The following is a 20,038-nucleotide window of genomic DNA, read 5'->3' as shown; positions in this document are numbered from 1 at the left end:
AAGTCCCATTTGCCTCGTGCAATTCAACTACAAGAAGTCAAAAATTCTCTGTCGGTCTTGGTGGATGTTCATTGTGATGACATACCCATGGCTGTACTTGTATTATTGTTTGTACCCCTGGGTGTCTTATGATGGGGCGTGTGAAATGGCTGATTGTTGAAAGATTCAAATACCGATTTGCAATTTTGGCATCCTCACGGCACACAGCAAGTTCTGCCACTGATGTGGAAAGGGCACGAACGGCATATCTCCCTCTCCTCTGCCACTAGCTCATTTGAGTGCTCCAGACATGTTATCCAAATGTGTTGCTCACTCACTGAATGGTAATGCCCCCTTGCGCAATCTCAGATACTTTCTCCCACAAATATGTAATAGGCCTGGCTCTCATACAAGCTGCCACAGGGACTCTCGTTTCTGCATTGTGGCTTACTTACAGTCACTAAAAGACACGGAAGTCCTAATATACTTTGCCTCCCACAATGAGTGTTGTTTTCTCCAGACTCCTATATGTGTCACACAAGCGCAAAATGCATGTGAGGACTCATCTGATGGCACTTGTGTTGTCCACCACTTCCACTCCCTGAATGAGTCCGCCATTGAAGACTCAACATATCAAAAAATAGCCAAACAAAGGGTACCTTCAATCTAGTTGTCTGGAGCCTCACTACTACTAGCCTTCTTCCTGCTAAGTTACTGTTGCCCCCATTCACAAACCCTGCCAGCCAGTCTCCAGCCATTAACAACCTTGCAGCTGCTTCCTCCTGCATCTCTGAATTTGTCTTGGACTGACAATGAACTCCAACCACGTGTGGCCATCTATAGCTCATGAGCTTAAACAAACATCCTAAAGTGTGTGCCAGTTGAATCACCTTACATTCAGATGTTGTGGCATTCATACAGGAAAGTTGATCCAGGACTAGTGGTGATATGTGGTTTCAGTTATGGTGGGAGGCTGGAAAGGTAGCATGATACTACGGTGCAATGTGAACAGCCGGAAGCACATACTGCAATGCACGTAAACAAGGAGAACATCTTTCAGTGTATTTTACCAAGGAGTAAATATCACAGTATGAATAACGGGAAGCAGATACCACAGTGCAAATAGAAGGGTGAAGATATCACAGTGCACTTCACCAAGGAGCGACTATCATACAGTGAATAACAGGAAGCAAGTACGCTTTACCGAATTGCACACATCACAGTGCAACTAGCTAGGAGATTTCACAGTGTGAACAACAGGATATGGAGATGAACGTGGATTATACCAGGTGCTGATATCACACTGTGAGTAGCCAGGAGGGAATATTACAGTGCGTGTAACAGCAAGAACATACAGTACACTCTGTGAAGGAGCAAATCTCAGAGTGTGAATAGTGAGGAACAGATGTCACAGTAAGCACAGCAGTATACAAATACCACACTCTGCTTTACTTGGGGCAAATACCACAGTGCAAGGTGCATAGATTTATTAAAACACATTTTTCAAATCATTTGGAAGATCCAAGGGCAAAGGTACTTTTATGTCAAGGTTGCTTACCTGGTTAACGAGCGGATCTGTGTCAAGGATCCAGGTATGGTGGCTCTATGGTTCAATGGGGACACGGCAAACAAGCTTTACCTTTCGCCGCTCCCCTCTGCCGGCTTCGTGCTCAAGGGTGCCCTGAGGGCGCTTGGATGTAAAAGTTATTAGGGCGTGACCATCTGAGCTGAGAGGGCCCTGGGAAGACACTAGGGCCCTGATTCAAGGAATTATTTGCGTATAAAACGGGGATTTGAGTGCCATTCTGCCTGCCAATCCCTGCTTGCCGAGTGGGGATTTGCCGGCAGAATGGGGCGCAAATTCCTGTTTTGTCGCAAATAATTCCGTTAATCAGGATCCAAGAGTACAAGGAGCCGTTTTGTGAGGGGTCAGGTGGGGCTGGGAAGGAAAAAAACGTACAATAGCAGAAAAATAAAAAGAAACATTGGCAATGCCAACCGTTTGGACCTTTGTGTAGAGTTGGCAAAGGCATTTGCCAGGCACTGCCGTAGTGGTAATAACTGACCAATGATGGTAACAGCTGCAAAATGGTGCGAGTATCCAGAAATACAATAGCAGTAGCTCGAAAATACCTAATACCTGTACACAAACCAAAACCATTGGATTTGCCAATGCTTGTTTTTAACAGAACTTCAGTGAAGGACATGCAGAGTGATTATAAATGAAGTGGCTGAAAGCAGACCTGGTTAAGATATTTTTTATTACAAGAATAGTATGTTTACAGCTCCAATTAAGTTAACTTTCAGAAGACTTCTTTAAAAAAACACTGGCAAGCATTTTGAGCTCAAAGTATGATCATACGTTTTGATAAACCTAGCTCAAAGAGATCCTAGGAGGGTGTGTTTTGGTTCAGGGAGGGGCAACAATTCAGTGGGAATGGCTATAGGGTTTAACAGGGCCATCAGGATCGGACTGGGGCATAACATTGTCTAGGGGCAACAATGGAAAAGTGGCCCACATTTGCAAATGGTAATTCATTCCTTTTGTTTTTTTTTTTTAATAAAATGTGATGCACATTTTGCATTTTAAAGAATATTTATTCAGCAACACTGGTCAGAACTACTAACCGCACACTGAAGTAACTAATCAAACTGGCCCAAATTGGCCCAAAAAGTGGCCCACTTTCACCCCAAAAACTGGCCCACACTAGCATTTTGCATTTTTGGTTCAGGCGTTGCCATGTTGCCCTATAAGCCATTCTCAGCCTGAAGGCCATGGACAGTCAATGGGTGGGTAAATCACCAAACAACATCTACAAGATTCGTATTCCTCCTCATATGCCATTTCTCCCGCCCTGTATTGTAATGCAATAGTTTTGGCTTATAGGGAGGGCTATAGCACCAGTTAATAGCCAACACGTACAACGTTTTGATTCCCGGGGTCTGTGCCCTCTCTCCACTGGAGTAGAGAGATAGAATGATTGTAGCGGTCGCCGGAGCAAGCAGATGATTAAGGTTGATTTGGATTGGGTCATGTGACCGACTGAGCCAGCCGAGCACTGAGTATGCCGGTAGGATGTTGAGGAGAGCTTGGGGTGCGGGCCGGAAGGGAAAGAAGGGCAAAGGGGTGGCAAAGACTAATAAAACCATGATTTCCACCAGACTTAAATTTTCTTTTTCTAATTTCATCAACTCTCACTCTGCCTCTCCTGATTTCATAGAAATATATATGATTTAAGTGCACGCTATGTCACCGAGTCATTCCGGACCATTGTTCTGAGCAACATATTCTTATGCTCTATTTTACAACTTCACAAAAATCTTGATTTTAAAAAGCTTTCCTATCAGTTGACCAGCTCACCTGAAACATTTTCTCCTTCTCTACTTTTAACTGGAAAGAAACTGTAACTTCATCTCACATAGCTTGAATAAATCGTAGAAGAATAATAAGCTTTCGAGCACCAAAAAACATTCATATCCGAGTACACCATCAATGTCTATATGAATAAAAAGCAAATGTTTGCCTCCTGGCCTTCATGTAAAACAGTATCCGACTACTCTCAAATAAACCATATACAATCTCACCCCAACACCACATGAAGCCTACAAAAACCGAAAACACACCTATTCTCAGTGACCGGTTTCTCCGAACTGAAGCTGCCGACAGCACATCACAGCTCTCTTGCTCTTTTCCAGCTCAGTCCTACTAACAAGCCTGCCACCCTCCTTGCATTACAGATCCGCCAGAGCACCAAGAGACCACGCAACACTGCGCGGTACAAGGACCTTTAACATAACATAGCACAGAGCTCTGCTTCCTGTGGGTACAGTCGAACCTCAGCCCCCAGCTCCCACACATGACTTTGAGAGGGAGGATTATTCACCCCTTGGTCTCAAATTAGTTATACTACATTAGTTATACTTTAGAGTCATCAAATAACCTGCCTGAATATACAAATGAGCACTTGGGCATAAAATTAATATGGTCCATTGTTTCCTATGTAGGAAACTGCTCCAATACACCGGATTAGACACGTTCTGAAACGGCAATACTGAGAGAGGATATCTTCTAGAATAAAGTGAACAAAAAGAACAAATAAATACGGTTAGTAATAGACAGTAGTAGTTCACAAGCAGTAATTTAACGAAGACACAAGATATAATAAACATGTACAAAGCGACAACTATACTTAATTTAACTTTGTTCAACACAGAAATAAAGACTGAAAGAAACTCTTTCCAGTCCTGTTCATAGACAGAAGGAATATCTTTAAACACGCTGACCATTTCCCCAGTGATCATAATCAAGATGTGTGGAACCTATATATAATAGACAAAACTAAGCACCATCTGGACAACATTAATATATATATATTTTTAAGTGTTTGTTTGTATTGCAGTGCTTGTGTACTAAACATCCAAGTGGGTTAACCACAGAATCAGTCCAACTTCGTCCTGAAGAAGGCCCCACCAACAAAGTGGAAAAGCTTTAGGGATAACCCTATTATACAGAGGGGCCGAAACATATGTCGACTATTCCCAGGCTAGAATGGAAAGCCTGCACGCTGGTTTCGCAGCATCCCAGTGGAGGGTAAACACTTGGACAGGTCTATTTTAGCCCTTCACCATGAATGAGACAAGGAAGGACATGTTGGTTTACCATTAGCAAAGAGTGTATGTGCAAAGAGATTCAAAGTCACATACCTTAATAACCTCACAGTACCATTATTAATGAATACTTGAATGTATAAGTGTGTTAAATGTCAGCGCAATATGTTGTGTTTATATGTTTTTTATGAAAATTATCTTAATCAATTGTTACATTGATTGAAAAAAGTGTGCTTGGAGAAATTGAATACTGAAATGAAATACAGTATTTAAGAGTTTCATTTTCTACCTCATCACGGGGTGATAAGGGAGGGGGGAACCCATTTTCTCTACTTAATGCACTCTGATTAAGTCTGATACATCTCCCTCCCCTGTTTCCACCTTCGGTGCTCTATCAGGGTGATATACACTTCTGGTCTCCAACTGCCCTTTCAAGCGAGATGCTGCTCTTCTCACCCACCCCCCACTCTGGTGCGGCACATTCCCCAATCTTAATCCATATCTATGGGTTTATAACAATTCCTGTTCCCATCTGTCTATTCGGTTTGATGCATTTCCCTTCTCAGTTAATCCTTCTCGATTGGCTCAGCAGGATGCAGAGGTTAGATAGTGCCTTTTTAAAGGTGCAGCAAGGGGCAAAAGGCTTAGCTATATCATTAGACTGGAAGCTGAAGGCAGATAACCTGACGAGGCTAAGTGCAAGAGTGGCTGATTTATACAAATATTTTGTATGCTGGATGAGGCCAGTTTATGTGGGTAGGCTAAATGCCGGTAGGAGTATGGTATCAGGTTATTCAAATAGGGTTTCTCTGGGTACTTTAGTGGTTGTATTCCCTTCTCTTCAGGCTTGTTTCTCTTGCTGGGTTTTGTTTGGTCTGACTTGTTGGATTGTGATGATGGGGTCGGTTCTTTTGCCCAGTCTCACTTCATGTCAGGTGTGTTCTTCCCGTCCTTGGTTTTGCTGGGCTCCTTTTCTGTGTATTTGTTCGTTTTGTGGTGCATAGATGTTGTTCCGTCGTTTTCATCCCATTCGGAAGTTGAAGAGGCAAGTTTTGTGAATTTTTTTTAATTTTAGGTGATCCTCCGTAGTTCGTATTTCTCTCCGGAGGAAGTTCCAGAGTTTTATGGCTATTTTATTTATTTATTTTATTTATTTATTTGATTTCACCACACCGAAAGCCTGCAGGTCTCTGGGCGTAAAAACATGGACACATTGGACTTTAAATGTACAGGCTACAAGAAGACAAATAACATATAGGTCTCAGACAGAGGGAGGGGCCAATTTAGTCAAAGTCTTTAATCGATACAGGTAGGTCTTAATTTTCTTTCGGAAGGCACTGTAGGAAGTCTAAAGCCTAAAGGATGAGGGAAGCTTGTTCCATGTGGTAGCTGCTATTGTGTGAAAAACAGAGCCATGGCCAATTGTTTTGTTGTAGCTGGTGGATTCTAGTTGGCCCAATACTTGGGATCTGAAGGTCCGCCTAGGTACGTACCTGGTCAGTTTAGCTTTGAGGTATGCAGGGGCTGTGCCATAAACACATCGATGGGCCAGAGTGAGTGTTTTAAATGTTATTCTGTCCTCAATCATTAGCCAATGGAGATTTCTCCTATCCTTGCTGATGTGGTCAGATATATTTTTTCCTTTTATGATTCTTACAGCGTGATTTTGAATTTTTTGGCATTTACCAATCTGACCCTTGTTTACCCCCAACAGAAGCGCATTTCCATAGTCAAGGCTTAACAGAACGGTTCCTCTGGCGACTGTAGCTCAATTCGTCTCGTTCAGGAAGGGTCGAATTTTATGTAGCAATCTTAGATAGTAAGAACAGTTTTTATTTAGCTGCAAGACTTGAGCCTCAGCACTTAAACAGGCCTCCAGATGGATCTCTAATGTCTTGACTTTATTTGCGATTTTAATTTGAATGTTGTTTATCTGTAGGGACTCGTATTGTTGGCTTAGTTTGGTTCTGACTTGGGTGGTCGCACAGATCATCAGTTCTGTTTTCTTAGTGTTTAGACATAACCAGTTTTCAATCTTCCAAGTTGCGATGGTTTTATATAGTTCGCGAACCTTCGAACTTTCTTGAGCATAGTCGCGACTCAGCTTGATGATCAGCTGTGTATAATCTGCGTAATTTGTGAAAAATACGCCGATTTTTTCCAGGTTCAGCCAGAGGTACCTGATGTACAAGTTGAAGAGGAGTGGCGATAAGCTCGCTCCCTGGAGCACCCCACATCTTATTATTTATTCATAGCAGAAACTGTCACCCCAATGGACCTTAGATTCTTATTCTTGCTGAAGGATGTTAGCCAATCTATTGCTTCTGGGGAGAAGTTGGTTCCCTTCATAAGTGCTTGCTTAAGTTGTTTATGGTCCAGCAAGTCAAAGGCTGCGCTGAGGTCAAGCAAAATAAGCAAGCCCGCATTTCCATCTTCAACAAGGATCTGCATGATTTTTCTGTCGTGGAAAAGTCTGCGACTGAAAGGTTTGCATGAGAAATATATGCACCACAAAAGGTTTGTACATTTCCCATGCGAACATACATTTAAAACCCATACAAACCCACACCCCACCAAGCCCACAACACACCCCCACCCCCACCACCACCCCCAACACATTCAAACACACACTCCCAACATACCCCCACGCACACCCTACTTACCTTTGAAGACACGATGTGCCCCTGCGGCGCCGGTTCCCTTTCACTTCCGTGATCGGGAACTGACGCTGCAAGGTCCTTTTATTTATTTTTTTAAATGTTGGGCAGCTGCAGGTGTCCCCCCCCCCCACAATCCCCGCTCACTATACTGTGTAATATAGTGAGCGGGGTGTCGCGGGGGAGACCTCCGGAGCCCGCGTTTTTTTTCTTTTTCTTTTTTTTTCGGGTGTGCTGGCGGGGAGTCCCCCGCAACCCTCACTCACTATACTGTATACCATGCTCCTCATGTGAGACTGGAGATCGATCTTAGCAGTCTCGGTACTGTGAGCAGCACAAAAACCTGACTGTTGGTTATGTAGAATCTTGTTGCTTTCTACATAGGCCTGGAGTTGTTTAGTGGCGACCTTTATCTAATAGTTTCAATACAAAATTGCAGTTTGTTATAGGTCTTCAATTGCTCGGGTCGCTTGGGTTTAGTTCAGGTTTTTTAGCTAGAGGGGTGATTGTGACTGTTTTAATGTCTATTGGGACATAGCCCTCCCAAAAGGAGGCGTTCACCATTTTGGTGAGTAATGGCTCAAAGATGGTTGCATTCCCAAGTATTTGTTTGGATGGAATTATATTCTCGGCACAGGCAGTGGGTTTCATTGATCTTAATATTTCCATACTTTCTTCTGTAGTGATTTGATGGAATTTGAAAGGTTCTTGATTTCGCGCCGGGTCTACTTCTAAGTCTAGTTCTGTCGGATTATAAATGAGTTTTTGGGCTTCTCTTAAGATGTCCCTGGCCTTCCTGATTTTCTCTGTGAAGGCATTTTGAACCATGTCACAGTCTTCCTGGGACAGAGAGAAAGAGGGAACTAGCACCATAGGTTTTTCTATGGCTTTAAGAATTTTAAAAAAGTTTACTAGTTGAATTTTCAGCTGTTTTAATGTGTTCATTGTAGACATTATTTTTTGCGTTGATGCCTTCTCTGAAATGATTTTTCGCTTTCTTTCCACTTGGCTTTGTTATCCATAGATGGATGTTTCTGCCAGATGTCCTCATTTATTCTTTTTTGTTTTTTTATTTCAGCAAGGGTGGAGGTAAACCACTTCTGGTGATTGTTGTTAGGTCTAACGACTTTGTTTTTTAAGGGAGCTTTTAAGTCTACCAGTTGTTTTGCCTGGTCAGTTAAACTGGGAATACATTTATCACACGAGTAATCTTTCTTAGATTCACTGAGAATTTTATTTATGCACTGCTCTAGGTGTGTAGGTTCTATTTTTTATAGTTGACCTTATTTGGATCGTTGCCTGCGTTGTTCTTATTAGGGGTGCTAATTGTCATTGTGCATGTAACAGCTGAATGATCAGACCAGATACATGGTTTGGTTTCAAATTCCTTTATTTCCATGTTGTTGGTAATTATCCAGTCAAATTGGTTTCTATTTTCCATTGTTGGTAGTGAATTCATGACTGAGAAGTCTATATTTTTTACAATCTTCTCCAGATGGATTGCCTCTTTGTCTAGAGTGTTCCCACACCATCTGTTGAAGTCCCCGAGGATTACTGTGGCAGTGTTTATCCCCTTCAATGCATTACATTGTTGAGTAATTTCTTCATTGAAATTGGAGGTGAGTGACAGGGGTCTATATAGTAAGATGAAGTTTATGCAACTTTTGGATGTGGGGGTATATTTGAGATGTAATATTTCACATCCAATACTTGTGGTGGTGGCAGGAAACATTTTGATATTTCACTATCTTTGCCACACCAACTACCAAGCCTGACTCCCTGTTCTTAAGGTAGATCACATATCCCTGAGGTACCACTGTTGCACAAGTTGGTCCTTTTGGCTCCTGTAGACATGTCTCTGTTAGACAAACAATGTCTATATTATTGTCCTGGATCAGATCATGCACATCTTGGGCATGTTTATTTAATGATCTTGTATTTAGAAGGCATATCTTCAATTGGCTATGCAAGAGAAGGTTGATCCTCCAAGGTCTATTTCTCGTGCAGAGTTTAGGTTCTAGGCGAATGTTGTTGCTGGATCCAAGTGTTATTGTTGGTTTGTAGATGGTGATTTTCTTTTGTATGATTTAATCTCCCTGGCTGTGGATTGACCTGTATGTTATGCGCATTGTTTTGAAGGTGGTTTCTTTTTTGACTGGGAGGCAATATGGGAATGGGCTAAAAGATTGAATCAAAAATGCTGAATGCACTTTTAGTATGCATTCGGAATAGTAGATTAGATCAAAGCCCATAATACTGAACAGGGGAGTGGGTGTTGAAGTGGTGTTCCCCACTCACGCAGTTAAGTATTATCTGCTGCGGAGGTTCCAGGGTTGTCCCCTGCATACATTAAAGGCAATGCGGGGGACAAACAGGAAAAAGCACAAAAGAACAAATTACATTTTGTAGATGATTTTATATATGATTTGGGTATCGTCTGTGTAATTGAAGCATGTGAGGCCATGTCTTTTGATGACGTTGATTTGTGGCATCATATAGATGTTGAACAGTAGTGGAGATAATCCAGAGCCTTTTTGAACTTGACAAGTGGTATTGCACAGTGTGAATTTGAATGGTTTATGTTCTTTCTAACAAGAAAGATTTAATCGAACGTAGCACTGTGTCGCCAATCCCCTTTTCTTCCATTCTTTTGATGAGGGTGTTATGGTTGACGGTGTCGAATGCTGCAGAGAGGTCGAGCAGTATCAGGGCCGAGTGTAATCCTGGCTCTCCCACGTGCCTGCATTCTCTGACCCTGATATACAATATTCTCTCCCCTGCTTTATTATTTTGAACTGTGGATGAAACAATGAAGAGATAATAATAGGGGGAGGGAGGCAGCTGCTTCTACCCCAGGGTGTTTGTGCAAATCGGCCTGTCCAAGAAGATTCCTCGTTGATTGGCCAAGGGGAGGTGTTATCCAGGGGGAAGTTGTAACAAGGACAGGAGCACCATTTTGTGCATGAATATTTAGGAGTATTTTGTTTTATGTAGCTGCATGGGTGTGGAGACGGGGAAGAGCAGACTAAGTGATTGGGTAGTAAAGCATGAGGGTGGGCGGCAAGTGGTGTGAGAACAGGGGAGAGGGAGGTTGGATGTGTTTTAGTCTATCATGTGTGCTGGCTGGTGAGGTAGTCGTTGAGAAACAGAAACCCTGGCCTGCCTGATTGGTAATGTGTGCTGTTTCCTAAGGCACCAGAGTCAAGGTTGTGCACAAGGGGTGCAACTGTTCAGATTATTATTCGAGATTTGGAGGTGCAGTGATGTATGAGTGAGGTGTGTGGTCGGATGGTGGACATATGATCCACTGTATGAGGAGGTACAGGTCTGGAATGTGGGCAGGACCTCCACGAGGAAGAGTGTGGCCCTGCACAGAACAAGAAGGGGACTTGAGTTTTGGAGCTGAGCGGGAGCATGATAGACCTGGGGGAGCCAGGGAATTCATGTGTAGGGCAAAGCCTGGGGGTCAGGCCTGGTTCTCGGAGCCCACTACAGGCTTTTTATGTATTATGTATTATGTATTTATGTATTTATGTATTTATTTTCCATTTAGCCAGCACCACTGCAGCCCTTCGGGAAAATGGAAAGAAATGCACAATAATGAAAGAAAACAATGGTGTGCGGAGCCAGTAACCAGGGACGCATTCTTTTTTTTTCGATATTGTGTCTTTTTTTCAATTTGCTCAAGCCACTGCAGTCATCTCTTAAAAAAATACACTATAGCAAAAGAAAATAAATGGCAGCCAGCGTGCCGGGGATCCTGGGGGACGGAAGTGAGGAAGAGATAGGTCAGGGTGGGTGAGAGAAACGTACTGCTTAGGTGTTAATAGGCAGTCACAACTCATGTCACTTGACCCATCGTCATGGGTCTCCAGTCTCCTGCCCAGCCACGGCACGGAAACAGCCTTAAAGAGCTGATAGGATAAAAGGGCAAACGCCTCTCTCATCAGCCTCTTTAAGTCTGCTCCGGTGACTCCCTATCCTGGCCCCAGACAATCGTGCTGTGCCGCAGTGGTGTAGGAAGTCGTGGCTCAATGGTGTATGGGTGGGGGAGCAGGCAGGCCTGCCTGCAGCAGAGGTTGCGTTTTTTAAAAGATTTCTCGCGCTTCCTTTTTCCATTACTGGAATCGTCGGTGGGGTCCGTAGTAGGCATATGGCATCCGAGGGTACTGGCCCTAAACGAGGGTCGGGATGGTGCCCCCGTTTCAGCCCAGGCCGACCCGGACCTCGCCAGGTTCAGCCATCTCTAGTGCATTATAAGGCTGTGTTGTGCTTTGGCCAAGCGGATGGCTGTGGGAAGAGGTGAAAATGGTGGGGAGCTTTTCAGACGGGACAGGTGGTGTGGGCCTTGTTGTGGATGCTAGATGATTAAAGAGGACTGTAGTGACTAGAATGTATGAGTCTGAGTGTTTGCAGTGAGAGGTCTGTGAGAATGCTGTGAGGTATGTGAAACCCTGGACACAGGGACGTCATTTCACCAAAATGCCAGGGGTAGCGGAAGTGACATCACCCGACCCTTGACCCCCTGATGACATCACAGGAAGTGATGTCATTAGACCCCGCCCCAAAGTGATATAGCGGGTAGCGATGGAACACGACATTTCACCCGTTGACAAAACAGGAAGTGGCATCACATAGCATTGTACACTATGAAAAATATAGTTATGATATCACTATATGATGTACATTCATACAAGAATGGATCGCCATATGTATCATTAAGTTATTGTCCCGTATTACCAAATGACTGTGTATGCAAGCAGACGTCCATGACCAAATGATAAGCGTAAGTGCTTGTGGTAATATGATCTTTAGCACATGAATCAGACTCGGAGCCACTACGTAGGATGTGTGAATTACCACGAGAATCCACTTTTTTTATTATTAACAACAGATATTTTTCTCCTTCTTTACTTTAGAGATTGAAAAAAAGGATACGTCTCTCCGGAAGAAGATGTGTTTCAGCAGGAGGATGTCTTCACCTCAAGGTCAGGTAAGTGTCTACTGGATAATGTCTCTACTAGTTCCGCCCTTTTACTCATGCACTCTGCATAGGATGTTTTCCCTCAGTGCTTTCGTTCTCCTTGTCTTTCTTTCTCTTTCTCTAAACGTTCTATGCTGTATTAACTGTTTCTCCCTTCTGTTCTCATTTGTTCATCCACCCCGTTTACTTTCAGGACTCTTGTTAGTGGAAATCTCTCCGTGACTGCAGGTGGGGTAGTAAAGCGTCCTTTCACCTCTTACATTAGCTCTCTGTTCACTCGCTCCCAATAGCTCTGATATGAATAGAATGTAGTTCTCTAGTTATCCTTTTGTTAGTTCGTTTGGACAGCCTGTCACAAGTGAATGGTGGTTCCTACACCCTTTCCTCTAGATGGCATTCCTCACTGCTTTATCTCGTTGACGCACCTGTGCTTGGTTTCTAGGTCCCCTTTCATTTTATGTTATCTCACTCGACACACGTGAGACTTCCTTACTAGCGCAACGGCGCTGACTTTAAACCCCCACTCTCCCCAACAACGTTGGCGCAACGGCGCTTATTTCATAACTTTTTCCCCAGTACTCGAGTCTCCTTCAACCAATGGGAAAGCTTAGGATATGACGCAACAGCGTTGGCTTTGCCAGCCTCTCTGCGACAACGGTCGCTTAAACCACTCGGTGGATTTCTGGGGTAAACATGAGCGCTTTCTCTCTCTTTCGCTCTCTCCTTCACTCACCTCCGTTCGCCGGTTTTCTTTCGCTCAGCTGGGAAGGCGAAAACCGACGGCATGAGGATTCTTGGTGCCGGCTCGCCGTGAGGTTTCGCTTCGCCCCAGTTCACTCTCCCGAGTGGTCGGGAGCGAACTCGGCACAGAGTCTCTTTGTTATTATCACCTCTAATGAACTGTTTTGCCGTGTACTTCGTTGTTTTCCCTCTCGGCCAGCCGCGCTTCTCAAGCGCTTCCTTCTCAGTACGCCCACACCAAACCGTTTTCCTCCGAATTCCCCTGCTCTCCAGACGTTTCCTAGGCAACCCAAACAGAGTGAAAAACATTAGAGGAAAGTCCATACATCTGTGGCTTCCTGGTTTTTCCTGAATGAACTAATGTCTATATATATATATATTACTACCTATTTATATTCTGCGAACACCTGTAGAGACTGACTCCGTCACACCCCCTCTACTAAGCCCTTACGCTCGGTAAGGGTTTCTGCTCTGGACAAGAAATCAGCCCGTGAAAGCATCTTCCCTGGTTGGTGAATAGTTTTAAATGAGAAGGGCTGAAGGGAAAGGAACCACCTCAACACTCTTTGGTTCGAGTCTTTGTTTCGGGATAACCAAACCAACGGTGCATGGTCAGTTATCAGTGTAAACTCTCGACCAAGTAGGTAATACCTAAGTGCTTCAATGGCCCACTTGACCGCCAAACATTCCTTCTCGATGGTTGGGTAGCTTAGTTCATGAGGTAGCAACTTTCTACTTATAAATAGGATCGGCCTTTCTCTTCCTCCTTCATTTTGGTAAAGTACTGCCCCAAGTCCTGTACCTGAGGCATCCGTCTGTAGAAAAAATGGTGCACTAAAATCAGGACAGTGTAAAATCACCTGAGTAGTTAGAGCTTCTTTTAAGCCATTGAAGGCCCTTAGGGTTTCAACCGTTTTCCAAGCTTTTCGGTTCCCAGTGGGTTTCTTCAATAGGTCTGTTAAAGGAGAAGCCAACGTGGAAAAATGCGGAATAAATCTTCTGTAGTACCCCACAAACCCCAGAAGGGCCCTTACTTGCTTCGGGGTTTCAGGGAATTTTAATTGCTTTATGGCCTTCACTTTCTCCTCTTGTGGCTTTATCATCCCTTGACCCACATAATACCCCAGATATTTCGTATGAAAGGTTACCACATGAGTCTTCTTGGGGTTTATGTGCAATCCGGCCCCTCTCAGAGTCTCAAACATCTTCCGTAGATGGATTAGATGCTCCTCCCAGCTCTGACTGTAAATGATAATGTCATCCAGATATGCTCCTACATAACTTTCATGTCCTTTTACTAGATGGTTCATCAACCTCTGAAAGGTTGCCGGAGCCCCATGTAGGCCAAAGGGTAGTACCGTGAATTGATATAATCCAGTAGGTGTTGCAAATGCCGTCTTTTCTTTGTCCGATGGCAACAAAGGAATCTGCCAATAACCTTTGGTTAGATCAATGGTAGTTAGAAACTTGGCCTTCCCCAGGTTATTCAAGAGGTCCTCTATCCGTGGCATTGGGTAGGCATCAAATTTGGAAACTTCGTTTACTTTCCGGAAATCCATACAAAATCTTACGGTGCCATCTGCCTTCGGTACTAAGACCACCGGAGAGCTCCAGTCACTATATGAAGGTTCGATGATCCCTAAATCTAACATTTCCTTCACTTCTTGGTTGATAGCTTGTATCTTTGACTCAGGAATTCGGTAGGGTCTTAGACGAACTATAGAGCCGGGTTTGGTGGTTATGTGATGACATGTTAGATTAGTTCTCCCTGGAAGAGAAGAAAAGATTTCTGCAAACTCTTGCAAGAGATGGGACAGCTCAGTCTTTTCGGCAGATTTCAGTTCAGGATTGATATTCAAACTTTCAACTCCTATTCTCTCTTTAAGCTGGGGAAAATGTTCTTCTGATGAGGGCTCACTAGAAATCATAGCTATAGGTTGAATGGGTGGTATCCATTTTTTTAGTAAATTGACATGATATGTTTGGCACGACAGTCTAGTACCAGGTTGTTTCACCTTGTATGTTAATGGTCCTAGCACTTCTTGAATTTCGAAAGGCCCCTTCCAGGTAGCCAACATCTTATTGTCCGAAGTGGGTAGTAGTACCAAGACCTGATCTCCTGTGTTAAAGGTACGTAGCTGGGTCTTTTGATTGTAATATCTTTCTTGGTTCATCTGAGCTTGGAGAAGGTTCTTGCTAGCTATAGTCTGCAGTTTCTCTATCCTCTCCCGTAATTGGGAGGCATATTCGGTCAACGATACCTCATTATCCAACTGCTCTTCCCAGTTTTCCTTCAACACATCTAATAAAGTCCTTACAGGTCTCCCGAACAACAGTTCAAAGGGTGAAAACCCTGTTGATGACTGGGGAGTGTTCCTCAGGGACATCAATATCCAGGGTAGCATTCGGTCCCAGTCTTTGTTCTCTGGCGAGGTTGTCTTCCGTAACATTTGTTTGATCGTTTGGTTATAGCGTTCCACTAAACCATCGGTCTGTGGGTGATATACTGCTGTCTTTAAATGTTCAATTTTTAGGGTTTCACAGACTTGCTTTAGAACGTTGGACATGAAGTTGGTTCCACGGTCCGTGACAATTTCTCTAGGAATTCCCACTCGTCCAATGAAGGGGACTAGGACATCACATATTTGTTGCGTATTTGTTGCCTTTAGGGGAAAAGCTTCCGGATGCCTTGTAGCATAGTCTACAATAACAAGTATGTATTTATGACCTCTTCTGGTCGGTTCCATGGGTCCGACAACATCAATTCCTATTCGGCTGAAGGGTTCAAGTACCAACGGCATAGGTTGCAAAGGTGCCTTCCTGATGTTCGCTCTATTTTTCCTTTGACACTCCTCGCATGACTGACAAAATCTAGCCACCTGCTGGTATATCCCTGGCCAGTAGAATCTATCCAAAATCTTCTTAGAGGTCTTTTCGGTTCCGAGATGTCCCTCCCCGACCTGTAAATGAGCGACTTCTAGAACCGTCGTATAATATTTGCTTGGTACCAACAACTGCTTCAACACATCTCCACTCCTAGATTTACTCACTCTATATCTTTATGTATTATGTATTATGTATTTATGTATTTATGTATTTATTTTCCATTTAGCCAGCACCGCTGCAGCCCTTCGGGAAAATGGAAAGAAATGCACAATAATGAAAGAAAACAATGGTGTGCGGAGCCAGTAACCAGGGACGCATTCTTTTTTTTTCGATATTGTGTCTTTTTTTCAATTTGCTCAAGCCACTGCAGTCATCTCTTAAAAAAATACACTATAGCAAAAGAAAATAAATGGCAGCCAGCGTGCCGGGGATCCTGGGGGACGGAAGTGAGGAAGAGATAGGTCAGGGTGGGTGAGAGAAACGTACTGCTTAGGTGTTAATAGGCAGTCACAACTCATGTCACTTGACCCATCGTCATGGGTCTCCAGTCTCCCTCCCAGCCACGGCACGGAAACAGCCTTAAAGAGCTGATAGGATAAAAGGGCAAACGCCTCTCTCATCAGCCTCTTTAAGTCTGCTCCGGTGACTCCCTATCCTGGCCCCAGACAATCGTGCTGTGCCGCAGTGGTGTAGGAAGTCGTGGCTCAATGGTGTATGGGTGGGGGAGCAGGCAGGCCTGCCTGCAGCAGAGGTTGCGTTTTTTAAAAGATTTCTCGCGCTTCCTTTTTCCATTACTGGAATCGTCGGTGGGGTCCGTAGTAGGCATATGGCATCCGAGGGTACTGGCCCTAAACGAGGGTCGGGATGGTGCCCCCGTTTCAGCCCAGGCCGACCCGGACCTCGCCAGGTTCAGCCATCTCTAGTGCATTATAAGGCTGTGTTGTGCTTTGGCCAAGCGGATGGCTGTGGGAAGAGGTGAAAATGGTGGGGAGCTTTTCAGACGGGACAGGTGGTGTGGGCCTTGTTGTGGATGCTAGATGATTAAAGAGGACTGTAGTGACTAGAATGTATGAGTCTGAGTGTTTGCAGTGAGAGGTCTGTGAGAATGCTGTGAGGTATGTGAAACCCTGGACACAGGGACGTCATTTCACCAAAATGCCAGGGGTAGCGGAAGTGACATCACCCGACCCTTGACCCCCTGATGACATCACAGGAAGTGATGTCATTAGACCCCGCCCCAAAGTGATATAGCGGGTAGCGATGGAACACGACATTTCACCCGTTGACAAAACAGGAAGTGGCATCACATAGCATTGTACACTATGAAAAATATAGTTATGATATCACTATATGATGTACATTCATACAAGAATGGATCGCCATATGTATCATTAAGTTATTGTCCCGTATTACCAAATGACTGTGTATGCAAGCAGACGTCCATGACCAAATGATAAGCGTAAGTGCTTGTGGTAATATGATCTTTAGCACATGAATCAGACTCGGAGCCAATACGTAGGATGTGTGAATTACCACGAGAATCCACTTTTTTTATTATTAACAACAGATATTTTTCTCCTTCTTTACTTTAGAGATTGAAAAAAAGGATACGTCTCTCCGGAAGAAGATGTGTTTCAGCAGGAGGATGTCTTCACCTCAAGGTCAGGTAAGTGTCTACTGGATAATGTCTCTACTAGTTCCGCCCTTTTACTCATGCACTCTGCATAGGATGTTTTCCCTCAGTGCTTTCGTTCTCCTTGTCTTTCTTTCTCTTTCTCTAAACGTTCTATGCTGTATTAACTGTTTCTCCCTTCTGTTCTCATTTGTTCATCCACCCCGTTTACTTTCAGGACTCTTGTTAGTGGAAATCTCTCCGTGACTGCAGGTGGGGTAGTAAAGCGTCCTTTCACCTCTTACATTAGCTCTCTGTTCACTCGCTCCCAATAGCTCTGATATGAATAGAATGTAGTTCTCTAGTTATCCTTTTGTTAGTTCGTTTGGACAGCCTGTCACAAGTGAATGGTGGTTCCTACACCCTTTCCTCTAGATGGCATTCCTCACTGCTTTATCTCGTTGACGCACCTGTGCTTGGTTTCTAGGTCCCCTTTCATTTTATGTTATCTCACTCGACACACGTGAGACTTCCTTACTAGCGCAACGGCGCTGACTTTAAACCCCCACTCTCCCCAACAACGTTGGCGCAACGGCGCTTATTTCATAACTTTTTCCCCAGTACTCGAGTCTCCTTCAACCAATGGGAAAGCTTAGGATATGACGCAACAGCGTTGGCTTTGCCAGCCTCTCTGCGACAACGGTCGCTTAAACCACTCGGTGGATTTCTGGGGTAAACATGAGCGCTTTCTCTCTCTTTCGCTCTCTCCTTCACTCACCTCCGTTCGCCGGTTTTCTTTCGCTCAGCTGGGAAGGCGAAAACCGACGGCATGAGGATTCTTGGTGCCGGCTCGCCGTGAGGTTTCGCTTCGCCCCAGTTCACTCTCCCGAGTGGTCGGGAGCGAACTCGGCACAGAGTCTCTTTGTTATTATCACCTCTAATGAACTGTTTTGCCGTGTACTTCGTTGTTTTCCCTCTCGGCCAGCCGCGCTTCTCAAGCGCTTCCTTCTCAGTACGCCCACACCAAACCGTTTTCCTCCGAATTCCCCTGCTCTCCAGACGTTTCCTAGGCAACCCAAACAGAGTGAAAAACATTAGAGGAAAGTCCATACATCTGTGGCTTCCTGGTTTTTCCTGAATGAACTAATGTCTATATATATATATATATATTACTACCTATTTATATTCTGCGAACACCTGTAGAGACTGACTCCGTCACACCCCCTCTACTAAGCCCTTACGCTCGGTAAGGGTTTCTGCTCTGGACAAGAAATCAGCCCGTGAAAGCATCTTCCCTGGTTGGTGAATAGTTTTAAATGAGAAGGGCTGAAGGGAAAGGAACCACCTCAACACTCTTTGGTTCGAGTCTTTGTTTCGGGATAACCAAACCAACGGTGCATGGTCAGTTATCAGTGTAAACTCTCGACCAAGTAGGTAATACCTAAGTGCTTCAATGGCCCACTTGACCGCCAAACATTCCTTCTCGATGGTTGGGTAGCTTAGTTCATGAGGTAGCAACTTTCTACTTATAAATAGGATCGGCCTTTCTCTTCCTCCTTCATTTTGGTAAAGTACTGCCCCAAGTCCTGTACCTGAGGCATCCGTCTGTAGAAAAAATGGTGCACTAAAATCAGGACAGTGTAAAATCGCCTGAGTAGTTAGAGCTTCTTTTAAGCCATTGAAGGCCCTTAGGGTTTCAACCGTTTTCCAAGCTTTTCGGTTCCCAGTGGGTTTCTTCAATAGGTCTGTTAAAGGAGAAGCCAACGTGGAAAAATGCGGAATAAATCTTCTGTAGTACCCCACAAACCCCAGAAGGGCCCTTACTTGCTTCGGGGTTTCAGGGAATTTTAATTGCTTTATGGCCTTCACTTTCTCCTCTTGTGGCTTTATCATCCCTTGACCCACATAATACCCCAGATATTTCGTATGAAAGGTTACCACATGAGTCTTCTTGGGGTTTATGTGCAATCCGGCCCCTCTCAGAGTCTCAAACATCTTCCGTAGATGGATTAGATGCTCCTCCCAGCTCTGACTGTAAATGATAATGTCATCCAGATATGCTCCTACATAACTTTCATGTCCTTTTACTAGATGGTTCATCAACCTCTGAAAGGTTGCCGGAGCCCCATGTAGGCCAAAGGGTAGTACCGTGAATTGATATAATCCAGTAGGTGTTGCAAATGCCGTCTTTTCTTTGTCCGATGGCAACAAAGGAATCTGCCAATAACCTTTGGTTAGATCAATGGTAGTTAGAAACTTGGCCTTCCCCAGGTTATTCAAGAGGTCCTCTATCCGTGGCATTGGGTAGGCATCAAATTTGGAAACTTCGTTTACTTTCCGGAAATCCATACAAAATCTTACGGTGCCATCTGCCTTCGGTACTAAGACCACCGGAGAGCTCCAGTCACTATATGAAGGTTCGATGATCCCTAAATCTAACATTTCCTTCACTTCTTGGTTGATAGCTTGTATCTTTGACTCAGGAATTCGGTAGGGTCTTAGACGAACTATAGAGCCGGGTTTGGTGGTTATGTGATGACATGTTAGATTAGTTCTCCCTGGAAGAGAAGA

The 20,038-nt window shown here is 44.1% G+C and overlaps 1 long non-coding RNA gene across 1 annotated transcript in view; it reads left to right on the top strand.

Annotated features, from left to right (window-relative positions):
• Nucleotides 1-17,515, top strand: part of LOC138579713 (uncharacterized) — a 55,838-nt gene extending 38,323 nt beyond the window's left edge. The window contains exons 2-3 of the long non-coding RNA XR_011304123.1: nt 12,164-12,237; nt 17,448-17,515. This is a non-coding gene — a long non-coding RNA (uncharacterized lncRNA). The remainder of the gene's footprint in view (nt 1-12,163; nt 12,238-17,447) is intronic.
• The last annotated feature ends 2,523 nt before the right edge of the window (nt 17,516-20,038 follow it).

This window comes from Ambystoma mexicanum, chromosome 3p (genome assembly GCF_040938575.1).
Source record: "Ambystoma mexicanum isolate Mex_15411 chromosome 3p, UKY_AmexF1_1, whole genome shotgun sequence".
Taxonomy (NCBI): Eukaryota; Metazoa; Chordata; class Amphibia; order Caudata; family Ambystomatidae; genus Ambystoma; species Ambystoma mexicanum.
The sequence above is the reverse complement of the archived record's forward strand: the minus strand, read 5'-3'. Positions and strand labels throughout refer to the sequence as shown.